Source organism: Helicoverpa armigera, chromosome 9 (genome assembly GCF_030705265.1).
Source record: "Helicoverpa armigera isolate CAAS_96S chromosome 9, ASM3070526v1, whole genome shotgun sequence".
Lineage (NCBI taxonomy): Eukaryota > Metazoa > Arthropoda > Insecta > Lepidoptera > Noctuidae > Helicoverpa > Helicoverpa armigera.
The window spans coordinates 12848758-12861370 of record NC_087128.1 but is presented as its reverse complement, the minus strand read 5'-3'; the positions used below and the strand labels follow the sequence as shown (position 1 = coordinate 12861370).

Sequence of the window (12613 nt, the reverse complement as noted above, 5' to 3'; positions counted from 1 at the left end):
TCCGCAGGGTTTAGAGCGTATTGTCCCGACATCAAAGTCCTATTCACACGGTAAATCATTGTTAAATTCTGGTGTTCGTATAATTCGCGCTCCGGGAACTGGGTCCCTCTGACGTAATTATGAGCTTTTTGTCGCAGCAAGGCGTTCTATTAGCATTGTCATCTAATTGAATTGCTTCGCTTGAGCCTCTCCCTACACGTGAGGCGCTAAACGCCGACACTCACGAACAATTACATACTTAGCCCGTGTCTCGTACTTAACATGTAGCGCTTTAAACTCTATTACAAAGTTAGAGTTCAAAGTTCAAGTCTCATTTCGTGAACCTATTTTATTGCTGTCTCTTTACAAACTAAGCTATTTTCAATAATTTTTCATTAATTCTTGATCAGAAATTAATTTCCAATTTGCTGAAGTATTTGGTGAATTTCGTCGCCGGCGCTGGACAAGTTTGTATCGCCGTAGTGTTGCTGCAATACAAAGTTGTATCGGTGCACAGCAGTAATTGGCAGCTCTGGCCGGGCATCGAAGCCGGGACCACAGCAGACGGCAGTCATCTGCACGGAACGACGTAACTTGCAACAGTTTGCAACTAACTCACAGTTCGGTCCAGTTGTCACTGATATCATATTTTGATTAACACTATCTGCACTACGTGCGCGATGGATAGAAATATTTAGAAATTATTAAACTAAATATTGAGCCCTTCAATAATTCTAGTTGTCCTGTATGGAAATCAAATTGATTCTAAGAAAATTATTGTTATCATAACAAAACCCATCAAGTACCAACCTGTACTATCAAGGTATCACAGCAAATCAAAATAATTAAGCAGATGTCAGCTGTCCCGTGAAACATTAGTGACGTCATAACGATGACGTGGATACACTGTGTCACGTCACACGTTCCCCGTGATTGAGGCCCGGTGAAGATCCCCCAGCAATGCGGTCGCGTCATCTTTGTTGTTGTAATATTTTCTATGAATTTGAAGCAAAAACTTACGATATTTTTTAGCCATTATCGACTGTTTTTATTCTTGACTTTTATCAAGTTATAATTTAGCTACTCCATAGTTTTATCTAGCGGTAGGCAATACCCGTCATTACTGAAACACTCCACTTTACGATGCCCTTATGCAGATAAATATTCAGGATCAAAAAACTTGTCTGGTGTGAATAAACCTTTAATTGAGTTATAAACGCAGCAAGGTGACGCTCGTCTCCAAAACAACGTAAAAATGTTAATTTCGCTTTTACAGGCTCGCGAATAAATATGAAAGTGATACGACAACGTTTATGTCGTATTGAATACGACACAACGTTTATGTCGTAGAAACGATACACGGTTACTGTAAATTGCTACTTTATCGTCGTCGTAAAAATTCTGTTTTGTGCAATTTGCTGTTAATTGTAAAATGTTGTTTTTAGTGCTTGAGGATGTCTATTTTTGGTGTAAACATTTTCAATGTTTGTGTATAAATGTTTATATATAGGCTTTGGAAATTAAGCAAAATCACTTTTAGTCAGACCAAAAACACAAAATTCAATATCAATCGATTTAGTCCACACTCGATGAAAAAACTTTAACCGTAGAGCGTAAAACATGCTTCAATTACTTGAATATTAAGTAAACTGACTAGACAGTATGAATGAGGAGCAGCCTTGAACCGAGGCATCTCTTGTGCCTCGAGGCAAAGGTTATGCGGTCATTACTTCAAATGGGTCAATAGTCCATTGTTAGCGATGTCCGGCAAGCTGTTACTATTTACGAGCTATTAAACGCTATAATATAATGCTGATGTCTATGTCTTCATATCACTCGCCTTCACAACTTTTGTGAAGAATCACTCGAGTGGAAATCTGTTGTGTTCGCTACTGTTACTGTCCCTATACTGCTTAAATTGGATTTCGATCACAATTCCTTTCTTTTTTTTAGATACAATTATATGGACGATTTAGTATTGAACAATTTGGATAAAAGTGGAGAAACTTTTCCACAGGAAGTTTTTGAAAAAAAAGCAATGGGCCCTCTAAAATTTTTGAGTTCACAAATAGTTATTATTAGTATCGAGGTAGTATCGTAAACCGTACTTTTTCGGGTTTACTACGAGAGTACATTTCTACCTTCCCTTTCAGTAAACAGTCGTAATGCATGAATAGGAGCATAATATTTTAAGAAGTAGTTATGTGCTCAAGTGAGCGCCATTGTCGACGGCTCGTTACATAAAATATTTACTTTTACGAACATCATACAAACACATCCATCCATACATAGTAATGTATGGTTCATGCATACACTTGATGTACTTTTTATGGCACTTTTTACTATATATTCCGAACACGCTCCGACTAGGCGAAGGAGTGCTGCACATGTGTTACTGTGAAATTATCATCTTCACAGCAATAGCTGTTGTTTACTATATAGGTACGAATGTTATTTTTATGTCTGTCTACTGTTCACATGTGAGTAATTCGCATAAAAAAGTAATATGTTTACTTATGCAAAGAGTTTTTATTGGTGAGAAGATTACTCTCCGTACCTCGAGCTATCGGATTCTATTTACGTTATAGATTCAGTTAATAATGTAAATGGATGAAATAGCAATGTGCGATCTAATCCAATTACTCGGCGCTCCGATATAAGACGATCCATGATAAATGAGTGTTTCAGAACTTGGTATCGGTCAGAAGTTTACCTCCAGCTCCAAACATAGTGGAATTAATTACACCCTATTTGTTAGAGCAGACTCGAGAGACTTTATATTATTAAAACTTAGTCTAGCTTCGATAATACAGCACAAGTAGATTGAGTGTCGGTATCTCTACCCACACTTGTTAGGACAGTGACCTTTATCCTACTAATGTAATAAACGAAAAGTTTGCGAGTTTAGTACGCATTCTGACCCTGTGATTGGTTTGTCTATAAAGGAATAAATTAAAGGTAGTATACAGATACTCATTATTTGTATGTGAGCGTAACACTTGACCACGAAGGATTGTAACATTAAGAGCGTGTACGTCAACCGCGCGCCATTTGGCCTAAAATGGTACTTTTCAAACCACTGTTTCTCAGTAACTACTTATCCTATAACTATGTTATTTTTTAATAACGCAAGGCAATTTCACTGTCTATATAGTTAATTGAACATAAATTTCAATTTGTGTAGTTTAAATACTTAAAACCCCTATAACGTAACAGATGTTTTATAAAATTCCCGTTCAGCGTCTATTTCGAAGCTTAAATTCATGAAAACAGTGGCAAATCTAATCATATTTATTTTTTTACTCATAGACGAAATCCCCATGCCTATAGTTAGTTGAAAACATTTTTTGATTTAGGTCTCTATCTTTCAGAAAAAAATATTTTAACAATGTGAAAAATTGTGAATTTCAAATGCTTTTTTTACCTATCTATCTTACTTAATTTAATATAACAATTATTTACTATAGTAATATAACTCTTTCTTTAAAACATAAACTTTATATTATAATTTAATCTCTCGTTTTATTTTTTATAAATTATTTAAAACTACTATAAAACGCTGCACGCGAGTCAACTCAAACCAGACCGCCGCAAGGCTTCACAGAGAGGACGTGTCGCTCCGTCACATCGCGTAGGGTGAATAACCTCTGCCGTGGATACCGAGAATAGAGTACATTTCAAGCGCGACCAACAAATCTTGATACATTACTATTTTATTTAAAGCTCAATTTTGAAGCATATTTTTTTTATCGATTAAGTTGAAGTTTTGTTTGAATGTTCAGTTTTAATGACAATGTATGATTCTATATCCAATATGGCGGTATACCCGAGATGGAGAAAAAAATGTTTTTAATGCATTCCTACGATATGGGTATCAAATGAAAGGGCTTGCTATGAATAACTCGAAAAAAAATGTGTCGCGAGTCTAAATCCAATATGGCGGACTCCTTAGGCTAGAAATCACTTATTGCAGATGTCTGTTACCAATCGAGCTATATTTTTTTTTTTTTCATTTTGGATGTACCCAAATTTTGACTTTTGATCTCGAATAACTTTTGAAGCATATAGGATAGATAACTAAAAACTTTATTTGCAATGGTAAACCCAAGCTCTTCACCAATATTTGGCTTTCCGGCAATTGTTGTTATTTGACCACAATTTTTCGGTCTGGATGGACTGGACCATTCATATAAACAATCAATTTTTCAAATCGGTCCAGGCGTCTTTGAGAAATCGAGAACAATCAAATTGAGAACAATCACAAAACAATCTAATTGAAACCTCCTCCTTTCTTTTTTGAAATCGGTTAGAATACAGAAACTCTTAACATTGTCATTAATCATCAGTCGACTATTTAGTACTGTTGAAAATTGTATGTAATATACAGAAAGTGCTCAAAACAAAGGTTTTCATAGGTGCCCGATTTTTTTGCAAAAGAGTGTAAGTATTAACGACTTATTTTCATGCTTTTATATTTTAGACATCCATAGACTTACACTATTTTCCCGCTATTAACTATTTACTAAATAATATATTTTTTGTTCTACCAATTTCACTCGAAAGGATCAAAATGGTTTGTGTGACTATACGTGAAGTATGATAGGCACGCACACAGCCGCGACGCTAGTCTGCGCGGTTTTTTGCGTTGAATTACCTAAAGTTGACATCGCGCGCCGAGCGTACACGCTCTTAATGACCGAAGATTAAAACGTCGTAAAAGTATCAAAAGTCAAAAGTCACCGTTAGTAAGTCGTAAGTTCACCTAATTAATCACAAAGCATGGACTGCTACTAAGACAGTTTTCGATTTCGCATAGCAGGCAAAGCTGCCGAAAAGCGGAATCAAAATTTTATCTTCATATTGAAGTAATACCTACATATTTTGTCACACATGATGTAAAACTGTTGGTCAATGGGAAGTCGATAAGTTAGTCCTCTCGAGTCTATTGCGTAAGTTATGTGAGTGGGATCTATGTCGGCTGGGCAGGCTGCTGGCTGCTGGCGCGGAGCCAGGATACAATGGTCGCGGGAAATTACCCCAATATGGGCTAAACTATGTATTGGGGTAGAATTTGATTTTGGTGAAGTTTGATAGAAATATGAACAAGTCTTTTGAAGTACCTTAATGTTCTGCGGGTTGTTCGTAAAACGCGGCCCTGGTACATAAAAGGCCTATGACGGAACACGACGGTTTTTAGTCAGTAAGAGTCTGACACTCCCTCACCCACAGCGGGAGGGGTCATTTGATGATTTTTAACGTCGCTAAAAAAATAAGTACCTTAATGTTCATAACAATCATATCTATTATTGTCTTTAGTGGCTTTTTGGTTACATAAAATTATGTACATGTATTATGAAAGTACACAAAGCTCACTCATGCTATTTGTTACAAAATATACAAAGGTACTTACCCTCAGCGGTCAGCGTACCTGTAACAAAAGAATCGTAATAATCAATACAAAACAAATATTAAATGTAATTGTGTTTGTTTCAGATTAACTCGTTAACAAGACATCGGACTCTCTACTTGTTGAACTAAGCTGTGAATGTGATGTAAGTACTACTTTAACTTATCTTGCACAGGAAATTCGAGTCATTTGTTTGCGAGTTAGTTCTACTAATAAGACTATTTACTTGGATTTTTAAAACCTTTTTATTTTGCGGGTTGGTTTCAAGTATTCACGAAGTTATTTGTCAAGTACTTTGGGTTCATCAGTATCACTATTATATTGATGTTTAACTTTCCGAGAAGAAGAGGATTTGAATTCCTCTTCTTTTCGCATCAGATTAAAGTTATCCATTATTGATGTGGATCCTTTGCAAAAACTTTCCCATGACTATCAGTTCATATGTTACCATGCCACCGCAAACTTATCAACACACACGTTTGTCCGTCCGTCTGTCTGTGGTCGTCATCTGACGTACAGTTTGACCCAGTTACTAGTAAATCATTCGGTTTCACTCACAATACACCACTGAACCCTCTCGGTAACGTTGAGAGACTCGTCACAATAGCGGCTTGAATAATATCATGTTTTGGACAGTTTTTGTGGACTTCTGTATTATATAGGTACGACGTCCTTGAGATACCTACCCGCTAGATAGATACCCGCCTAGATAGATACCCGCATACCTACAGATTTCATGTGTCTTATTTTTTGTACTGTGAATGATTACAATATTTGACTAGAAATAAGGGAGCCGTCTCGTCACTTAAAAATCCTGAAAGATTGAACGTCTTGAATTTGAATCTTGGTTATGTTTAGCTTAGATTATTCAAAACATTAGTGATGCCCTTTGATTAGACTAGTTCTTCGAATGTCAATCTTCTTGTATACAAATTAAATAAAACCTTTTCAAGTCGAATCCTTAAATGAAGTTATAATGCTAACTAGATTAGCTCGAGCTCAATTGCTGACAAATCAAAGAGAGACCTATTTTGAATGTCAAGCGGACTCTTGACATTTATGAGAGCCCTTCAGAATGTAAATGCGATTTTTATTTCGAATATTAGTTAAATAAGATGAGTCTGTCTTGACTGGAGGGCCTCGGAGGCTCCTACCTGAGGAGTACTTACGCACGCACCAACTAGTTCGTAAGAAAACAGTAACGACTTTTTGCAGTAACAAACTAATGATTGGCGCTTTAACACCGAGTACTATGCTCCGCCCCCCACAGACGCGGCGATGTACATGGCACAAGGCGAAATGATTGCCTATTACTCGCTAGCGCGGCTTCGCAGCACGCCGCTCTAATTACTCCAGTGATTTTCACTCGTAAAACACAAGATTTATAGTAGAACGTTAATTAAACACGTAGCCACTTGATTTACATACAGTCGTGTGTGAAAAATATAACAAATGTCCGTGACGTCATCAGTAGGTACAATCACGCAAAAGTATTCGCATGTACTGTCATAAAACGTTACGACTTTGTGAGCTCTTTACAGCTTCAGTACTTTTAATGTATGTTTTCAGCGTGATATGTACTATGTAAATCCATCCAGGATTTTTTTGATTAACACGCGTCTCTGCCATAAAAGTCGTATTAAAAGGCATTGACTTTCGCCCTTGTACAGGTTTTGGGTAGAACTTGACATAGGTAATTGAAAACCGAAACAATTTTAATTTGGAAACGAAATGAGATATGCTAGAAGGTATAATGAAACACATTAAAATTCCATCTAAATTCTTTAACTTAATTGAACGGTACAAAGTATGAAAAACGTGTTCAATTCTGTAGGGCGTCTCAGGTGCGGACTTTAGGCCACTTAACGTATCTTCAGTTAAAAGCCGGAACTTTCTGCCGACTTCCGAGTTTTCCGAGAAAAAATAATATTTGCTGTCGATGTTTTATTGTCTGCGGATAAAGTTGTTTTGATATATACGAGTACCTATTGGAGGGATTTAACTTGGGGAGCAATATTATAAATAACCAATGCGGCTCTTAAGTTATTTGGGTCAGTATTTTTATTATTTATTCGGTTTCGGTAATATGAGAGACTTTAGAGTGCAGTTGTTTGTTTAATGAAGGTGAAACGAGTAAGAAGTGTACCAAAATAGCATAATTAACCTAGAAGTTTAAGCAACTTCCAACAAATGTCGGGTAGTTTAGCCCTAGGGACAGACTTCAAACTCCATTCAGTATGGTATCACCGCGTTAAGGCCAGTTCACATTAGCGCGTGTTGTTCTACTAAAGTGCACTATAACGCTGAGTGCACACCGCTGTCTGAGCGAACAGAGCGAACTGAGCGGAGCGGAGATTATCTTAGTTCAGAAGGATCACTGGTATCGAAATGCGTTGATGATGAGCCATTTCTGTCCCATTAAGTGGCATAAACTTTGTGAATTGATAACAATATTCTTGAACATTTTCGGATATCTGAATATTTGAGAGTATAATCCTACAGTTCATAAACGCAAAGTAATACTATCATAAAAATAACTTCTGTTCTCAATTATTCCGCCATAAAATTATACGACCATCAATTATCGTGATAACGTATGTACATATGTATGTAGCTTCCAAACTTCTTAGACTTGTTCTTCTGAGCTGACTTGCTCTGTCACATTACACCTCTCAGTTCCCGTAACGTAATGCATGCTAATCCTCTCTGCTTTAATTAGTTACGGTTAGAGGCGAGACGTTCAACGGTGAGCCACTCGTTAGTCGACAGTTTAGTTAGCGTCTGTACACAGCTTAAGCCGACGGGACTCTCGCCGACATAGGGAGACTGCGGTCATGGGATAATGTCATGGAGATGCTGTGAGGACTTTATGGGGCGTTCGATGAAGTGTTGTGGGTATAAACGATATTATAATCCGTTTAAATAATGCATAAGGGATTAGACATAGTATACGAGTTAATTGATTAATAAAATCATAAAGTGTAGCTTTTAATGACGCGATAAATAGTTTATCTCTGCATAACAAACTTCTTAATGTTAATGGAACATTTAACGGTTAAATAAGTCATAAGGTAGATATTCGTAAGAGCTTATTAACAAGGATGCGTCAACTCGTATATCCGGCTATAAATAGCGATATAAAGCGCTGTCCGATATTAGCGTCACGTAAACAGATTCTAAAAATTATATTATTATATCTAGGACGAAGGCTCTTTTGTCATGTTACCTCGTAAAAGATATGGCGGATAAAGCCGCGAGCACAACGGCGACCGTCGCAAAAACTCACCAAACACACTTTCTATTATCGGAAAAGATATTAACGCGGAATGTGTGCGCTAACCATTATGTGCTCCGGCGAGCGCGTCCATATGTCAAACTGTTATTTTATGAATAGCCGTAAGGAAGAATATTTTTAAGAACCATTTCGAATTTTATTCTACGAAAAGATGTCGCAGGATACAGGTCTCCATTTAACTTAAACAAATTGGGTCATAACTTAACGTTAACTTAGATTTATTCTGTCTGAAGTTGTGTCAAATCACTTTTCACTTAGATAATCCAATAGCGGAATATTTTCCATGCTGAGCCTACCTTGTCCTCGATACAGGAGCGTTTCAGACCTGAATAATAAACGTAATCTCATAAATGTAAGTAGTAAATAAAATGCTCAGACAAGTCGCCGAGCGTTCTCAGCGAGAACATAAAATATTGAATTTATTAACTGCCTAGTGATATTAGCGTATAAAACGCCAGCAAATATAATTAGGCTGATATGCTTAGTGTTTACTTGTGCCAGGAAAAGGAAACACTTTATGACTTTATTTTATACTTAGCTTTTCAGTTAACTTGATACATCTCTTTTTATAAGGAAGAATAATATATAAAATGTTACTGAATATTTAGATAAAGTAAAGGCCACATGAGCGATTGTTGTAATACAAATCACGATGTGAATATAACTAGATTGTTCCGAGAAGGATTCCCAATTATAGCCAACATGTTACGAGAAAAGATAACATACCTAATATAATGTCCACTATTGATTTTCAGTGAAATCCGATGTCCTTCCTTGTAGTGCTTCCTACCAGTAGTTAACTGTATTTCTGACAATTCGTAGTAGTTACGAAACATCCGGTATTTTCCGTTCTATCAATAAATATCTTGAAGCCACTAGTTATCCGTGAACTGGAACGTCCATTTGGCTATATCCGATAATTTCCATAAAAATATGGTTCATTCTGTTTTCTGTGTCATGGTGTCGCATGGTAAAGTAAGGTAAAAGCCTCATTGTTGAAATATCCATTGGGTTTTGTCATGACCTATATATTCAATCAAGTAAGAATTTGTGAGTAATGGGTGACCACTGGCGAAAGTTCAAGGGATCAATCGACGGGAAACTTGAACTTCGAAAGGCTGTAGACGTTAAATCTTCCTAGGGAAAAGGGAGAATAATTCGCGGCAGAAAAATAATAAGCAGAGGTGATGGTGAGCTGACTGACTGATACTCAGTATATTTTATAGAGAAATATCTCTATAGCTCAGCTTTATTAGCATAATCCTATTTCTGCAGTGGGACTTCTGGCCATTGCGCTAGTGCACTAAATTGCAACGTAAATGTGTATGAAAAGTGCACATTAAGCGGTAAGGTGGAACCTCGCGCGCGACCGCCGGGCAGTCGGGCGCACCGCCAACAGCGCCTAATGGCCGGAACGACGCTAATTTGTGCTAACACATTACGCCATTTTACAGTTTTTAAAGCCCTTCATTATGTAGTTCGAGCACTGGATTGGCGGTTTTAGCAGATACAACTGCCATTTAGCAAACGTGCCGAGGTTATTAGCGTTGTTAAACTTGTGAAATTTTTGCTGAAGGATTTGTGGAAATGTCAGACAAGTTCTGTCAAAGAAATCTAAGGCAAAAGAGCTATTTCCTCCATGAAAACTGTACAGAAATAATATTTAACATCGTGAAAGTAACCTTGGCTAAACGTTAGTGGCTATGAAGTTCCTCCTTATCACTGGTGCATCGTATTTCGGAGTGCAATTTGCATTGGAGTCGGTTTATCGCGGAATAAATACGGCGTCGTTTACGAGTGCCGAGGCTGTCGTGCGAGCTGATGGATGGAGCCGAGGGTCGGGAGGTCACGCCGCTGTTTACTGCTCGCTTTATTGATATTTGTTTAACTTGGTTCAACAATCAAGTTTATTTGACGAATGATAAGACAGTTGTTCGTTTAATGGTAGGGCAGATTGTTGTGGTGAATGCAAGTATCAGAAACGATTCAAATTCATGAGTGCAGCTCTGTGCTTAACTTGAAACTGAATTGTTTGGTAAGACTGCCTCGATAAATAGGTCAAGCCATATTGTGGATATTGATATTTTGCCAAACAAAAGCGGCTACAAACCCAGCAAATGAAAAGCTTATCAAACAAAATCCGCTGCGATTTTAAAATAAGTACTTAAGTCAGTTCCAAAAGCCAACTTTTTGAAGCATTTTCGTCAAATTCAAATTGATTTTGTATCGTGAAGTCTGTTTTGATCAATTGATCAGGAAACACGAATACCTTAATGAATTAGTTAATTAAAGGAAGCCCGGAGGGTCCGGGTACCGAAGATATTTGATACGGCATCGGCACAAATCTGTAATTCAGTTTTAGTTAATTATTCCATTAGGTGAGGCCGACCGCGGGAGACACGGGTGTTCATGTTATATGTATTTAGTGTAATATTCATCAACTTAATGAGTGCTGACACTTCTTCACTAACGATCAACTATTGCTAATGCATTTTATCGTTGTACCTAATCTAGCCTTAATGGTTAGGTAATGCTTTTAATTACTAAGAGCAATAACGTTTTTGTTTAATAAACATGCCTTTAAGACTTACATCTGAAAATCTTTTTTTTTATAAAAACATTATGTGAGTAAATCGTACAAATGTAGCTAGACAGCCCTGTGGCGGCAGATCGCGGCGGTAAGCGACCGAACAGTCTGTAACTCAATAAGGCGCGCGAACGAGTTCATAGACTTGAGTTCCGATTGTATCGCCGACTAAAATACTGAATTTAGTGCGTTGATTCCTGCACAATTTTTCTTAGTAGTCATATAGAAGTTAATTTAAAATATTGACGGCTTAGACAAATCTAAAATTATGTTTTATCTCTTTAAACTTTAACTGACCGTAAATCAAAGACTTACTTAATTGCTACCTACATTAATATAAAAGTTCTTTCGAATTATCGAATTACATGTGAAACAAAACAACTGTATTTGATGTCATCCGAGACGTGTGCGCTGACCCTTCCAACGGCAAACAGTTTGTTGACCGACTTCTTGCGTCATTTCGGAGAAAACCTAATACGCGCCGAAAATACGTCTATTTGCTGATAGAAGGCTATATTGACTGGTCGTGTTAGCCGCAGGGTTTTGCCTCATGAGCTTATGTGATTTGGCATTTTTTTGCGTCTGAGAAATCTTCAAATTACGCATCCCACTTTGAAGAGATTTCGAGTGGGGTACTACTGACGGACATACGTCAAGTTCAAGTTTACTGACTTAAAACCACTTAGTTTTTCTTCATGATAGAACAAAGTCTTGTATGTAAATTATAAATCTGCCAATCTGTCTTCTCTACGTGAGCAGGTAAGTATCTTTGTACAGCAGTAAGACAGGCAATGTACTCATCAATATGTTTATTGCAGTTTTTTTCCTACTAAGTCTCAAGGCAGTGGTTTTCAAGTATAACCGTCAGGCAGCTGGACTATCTGTTTATTTAATATTCACAAGTTGTTCTCGTAACTGTCTGCTAACTTATTTAACTGCACTTCGCAGTAACTGCGGTGTTTATTACTCAACTAGTTTGCACTCATTTGTGGTTCACTATTCATTTTTATTTTATGGTGATTGAAATCTTTATTACTACTGTTGTATCTTGTTTTCTTAAATTTTCTTAAGTTTCCTAAATGGTACTATTGCAATAAATAACAGATAACAGTAACAACTCGCGACATTTACCAGCGGGATATTATTTAAATAAGTACGTTCTTGCTCGCCAGGGTAACATTATTATCGCAATATTACCATAGATACAGGAACAATAAAGATTTCCTTTTATCTGCAGCTAATGAAACGTTATTCACTTTAAACGAAGAAGCATTTTATTTGCAAAACAACGATGTAAATCATGAACATAATGAACAATGTCAAATAATATTATTTTCTTAGACGA

General features: G+C 36.9%; 1 protein-coding gene across 1 annotated transcript in view; it reads left to right on the top strand.

Moving 5' to 3' along the window:
* Window positions 1-12613, top strand: part of LOC110379454 (somatostatin receptor type 2) — a 130146-nt gene that overhangs the window by 54531 nt on the left and 63002 nt on the right. The window contains exon 3 of the mRNA XM_064036165.1: window positions 5473-5531. The gene's annotated coding sequence lies outside the window, so the exon portion shown is untranslated. The remainder of the gene's footprint in view (window positions 1-5472; window positions 5532-12613) is intronic.